We start from the raw sequence: 5,000 nt of genomic DNA, 5'->3' as shown, positions 1-5,000 counted from the left end.
TGGATTCTTTTCTGGCAAATATCCAGGAAAAGAGGTTGTTGATGATGTATACAGCCAGTGGGGTGTAAATTTCATCTCACAGCCACATGCAACAGGGTGGATCATTTTCAAATTTGAAACTGAGGAAGCAAAGCACACAGTGGTGACCAATGGACCCTACACAAAGGATGGGAGGCAGATTCACATGAGAGAGATCCCACCTCACTTCAATTTTGAAACAAAGGAGATGACCATTGTACCTGTGTGGATCAAACTGAAAAATTGGCCTATGGAACTTTGGAATGAAGAGGCTATAGGTATTTTCACTTCAAAAATAGGAAATCCAGTTTGTACAGATGGCATCACTAACACCTTGAGCAGAGCATCATATGCTAGGGTGTTGGTGCATGTAGATGCAGCAAAGCCACTCAGAAAAGTGATACCTATGGTGTTCCCTAATGGTGATAGGATTGAACAAGAGATCATCTATGAGTTCACTCCTAAATACTGCCACCATTGCAAAACACTAACACACAACACAGAAGAGTGCTTTATTTTGGCAAAGATGGCAAATATGACCCCAAATAAAGCCAAGACTCCAAAGAGGCAAGCTAATACTCCCAAAAGAGAAGCAGGTGGGGGGGATGGTCAAAGGGGAGCAAATAAGCAAGATACTATAGCAATACAGAAGCAGGGCATGGTGCAGGACCTACTGCACACACAAAACTCTTTTGCACAACTAAAAGATGCTGAATCTGAGCCTGATACATCACCTAGATCAATCAGTAAAAAGCAGAGCAAAAGAGCAGCTGATAAGGCCACAGGTGATCAAGAGGAAGAGGCTGAGGATTCAGGGGCTGACTAAACAGTGATGAATAAAAAGGGACCAGACAAAGAAGAGAATAGAGCAAAGAAAAAGAAGAGAAACAGAGCAAAGGAAAGGGTGTTGCAGTTGAGGAGATAGAGGAAGGATTTACTACTGTAAATCACAAGAAGAAGCCCCCAAAACACCCCCCATCTCCACATCTGAAGAACAAATACCTAGGACCATATGCACAGAAGCTAGAAGGGGGCTGTTCCCTTCCACTTCTAAATGTTAATCAGTCATTGGAATGTGAGGGGATTTAATAGGCCCCTCAAACAGAATGTAGTCAGAAACAACATTCTGCAGAATAAAATAGATGTGATGGGAATTTTGGAGATGAAAGTGAAAACTCAACAGCAAATAAATACACTAATTCAAAACAGATTTAGTGGTATGGAAGCAGTACATAATTTGGATATGCATCAAGGAGGTAGAATACTTATTTTGTGGAACAAAGATACAGTGGATCTTGAAGTGAAGAGCAGCCATGCACAAGCAATGCATTGCTTGATCCAGTGCAAGGTCACAGGGCAACAATTTCATTGTAGTATGGTGTATGGGCTGTATTCAGTCTGAAGTAGAAGAGAGCTATGGAGTACACTTGAAGAGTATGCAGAGGGGCTGACAGAGCCTTGGCTAGTGATTGGGGATTTCAATTGTATGATGAGCCCAGAGGAGAAGACAGGTGGTAATATACCTACTGCATATGAGCTAAAAGATTGTACTGAAACAGTTTTGGGGTTAGGTTTGGAGGATATACCTTACACAGGAAGCATGTTGACCTGGTCAAACTCTGCTGTGGACAATACAATCTGGAGTAAATTAGATAGAGCAATGGTGAATAGTGCATGGTATGATCAGCTGCCAGTGACAAAGGCTGAGTTCCTTGCTCCTGGTACTATATCAGATCACTCACCTTGTACAGTCACAATTCATAGAGAAAGCAGCAAAGGGCAGGCTCACTTCAAAATTTTTAATATGTGGACTAAACATGAAGAATTCAGCAATATAGTTCAGGAAAATTGGAAGTTTGAAGGGCATGGTACTGAGCAATACAGGTTATGTAAGATGCTAAAAGGTCTGAAAAGACCCCTAAAGGCACTTAATACAGCTGCATTTAGCCATATATCTGCTAGAGCTGAGAGGGCTGTCAAGGAAGTGGAAGCACTTCAGACTCAACTTCAATCAGACTTGGAGAATCAGGGGCTAAAAGAGAGCATTAAACAGAAAAAGAAGAATGCTAACTACCTGCTTGAAGCTGAGAGGCAGTTCCTGACTCAAAAGGCTAAATGTAACTATGCCCTGTATGCAGATAAAACAAACAAATTTTTTCACGGCATTGTGAAGAGAAGAGGCAAAAAGAACTTCATAGCTGCTGTGTATAAAGAAAATGGGCAGAAGACTGAATCAGAAGATGAGATGGTCAATGAATTTCTCAATTTTTACAAAGGCTTGCTAGGCACAGAAGAGAGGTGTGAAGACTTAGATAGATCAGTTTTGGAGGCAGGACCGGTGCTGAGTGAAGATGAAGGGCAGGACTTGATTGCTGAGGTCACAGAGTCAGAAATCAGAGATGCATTACAGAGTATAGGAGATGAGAAGTCACCAGGACCAGATGGTTTCAACTCACACTTCTATAAGAAAGCATGGGGCACAGTAGGTAAGGATGTGGTTAGTGCAGTACAGGAATTCTTCAGAAATGGGAAGCTGTTGAAGCAAATCAACCACACTCTGCTTGCTCTAATACCTAAAACAGAAACATCATCAAGAGTGGCTGAATTCAGACTTATTGCATGCTGCAATATCAGTTACAAACTGATTTCAAAAGTACTTGCTGCAAGACTGGGCAGAACACTTGATAAAATAGTGGACAAGGCTCAATCAGCCTTTGTTGAGGGTAGGCTGATTAATGATAATATTCACCTAGCTGAGGCAATGGTGAGGCAATATGAAAGAGCTAGATCCACTCCAAGATGCCTGGTCAAGGTTGACTTGAGGAAAGCATATGATTCACTCAATTGGCAGTTTTTAAGAGAAATGCTACTAGCTCTCAATTATCCACAGATCTTTGTCAAATGGATAATGGAGTGTGTTAGTACTACCTCATATTCAGTGTCACTAAATGGGAAGGCACATGGTCTGTTTGAAGGCAGAAAAGGGCTGAGACAGGGGGACCCTTTGTCACCTATGCTATTTGTTTTAGGACTTGAGTATTTTTCAAGATACCTTGGCAAAAAAGCTAGAGATGGTGAATTTAACTACCATGCTAAATGTGATGCAAAGCAGATAACTCACCTAGCATTTGCAGATGACCTGATGCTGCTATGTAGGGCAGATCAGTGGTCATTACAGGTGTTAAAGGACAGTTTGACTGAACTGGGTGAGAAAACAGGGCTGAGGGCTAGCATTTTGAAGTCAAATGTGTATTTGGCTGGTGTTACTGAGGAGGAAGCAGAGGATCTTACAGCCATTTTGGAAGTCCCAAGGGGATCTTTTCCTTTTAGATACTTGGGCATCTCTTAAGCATCAACAAAGTTAAAAGTGAGTCAGTACTCTCCCCTATTAGACAAGATCAAAGGGCTGATACAGCAGTGGTCAGGATCTCACCTATCATATGCAAGCAGATTGGAGTTGATAAGCACAGTCATACAGGGGCTTGTGTGTTATTGGCTAGGCATCTTTAAATTGCCTAAAGAAGTGATACACAAGATTGAAAGGATGTGCAGCATTTACCTTTGGCAGTCTAGAATTGGAGCAGTGGAGTGGAAAGAGGCATGCTTTCCAAAATCTGAGGGAGGACTGGGGGTCAGAGACCTAGAAGAATGGAATTCAGCCATGCTCATGAAAGAGGTATGGAACATACACTCAAAAAAGGACTCTTTATGGATTCAGTGGCTGCATACCTACTATTTCACAAATGAGGGATTCTGGGAGTGGCAGCCAAAGAGGGATTCAAATCCTCTTTTGAAAGCTATAACTTGCATCAGAAATCAGCTAGTGGAGAGGGCAGGTTCAGTAGATGTTGCTGTGTTGTTGTTAGAAGAATGGGCAAAAGGGGGCAGATTTAGCACAAAAAAGGCTTTTGAGTGGCTGAGGAAAAAGAAGGAGCCACAGTGGTGGGGGAAGTTGATTTGGAAGCAATTCTTACCTCCAAAGTACTCATTCAACATGTGGATGTGTATTAAGGAGAAGCTAAGGACCAGAAACAGATTAGCCTATATGCTAGCCAACACACAATGTCCTTTGTGTAGTGCAGCTGAAGACAGTGTACAGCACCTCTTTTTTCAATGCTCTGTCACTCATGAAATATGGAATCAGATCAGAATTTGGATGGGGATCAGAAGAGCTCAAGGCTCTTTAATTCTGGCTTTGAAAGAAGAAAAAAAGAAAGGAAGAGGCAAGACAATTGGCAGCAAAGGCAGGCTGCTTACAATAGCCTGCACAACTTACCTGATCTGGAAGGCTAGAAACAAACTAGTGTTTGATGGGGTGCAGCTGCAAGCTGAGGAGGTGAGGAATAGCATCAAATTCTTGGTGTATAGGCAAATGTTTGGCCTATTCCCTTGGTTAGTACAGCCTGGCCAGCAAATTTTTGGCCCACAATGAAGCTATAAGCTGAAATTGTGAGGGCTGTTTTGTAGTGAAAAAAAAAAGAAAAAAAAAAAGAAAAAAAAAAGAAAAGGAAAATTTTGTGAAAAACAGGTGGTAGAAAAAGAATATAAACCCCTGTAACAGGGTGGTAGAAAAATATAAACCCCCTGTGGAGAAGAAAAAAAAAAGAAAAAAAAAATTCAGGAAAAAAAAAGAAAAAAAAAAGAAGAAGAATAAGGTGGAGAGCATTAGAGTAATGCTAGAGGGTGGTTGGTATTGATGCTATGAAAAAGAAACAGAGATGAGATGAACTCATTGTATGATGTTTCTGTTGTATTTGGGGATGAGGGCTTGGCAGTAGTGATGATGGTTAGGGTTGTGATTGATGAATGGGAGGATGTGCTGAAAATTGTGTGTGGGTGTTGTTGTAGGCTGTTGTGCAGCTGAAGTTTTAGCAGCTAGAGTGTGTACTGATCAGGATTGTGATACTTGTGTGATGATTGAAGAAGACCTCAAGAAATTCTGCTTGGGCTGCAAGGATAAGAGTGACTGGTCAGTTTTCAAG

Source organism: Erythranthe guttata, chromosome 1 (assembly GCF_056151865.1).
Source record: "Erythranthe guttata isolate IM_541 chromosome 1, IM_541, whole genome shotgun sequence".
NCBI lineage: Eukaryota > Viridiplantae > Streptophyta > Magnoliopsida > Lamiales > Phrymaceae > Erythranthe > Erythranthe guttata.
Note: the sequence above shows the minus strand (reverse complement) of the source record.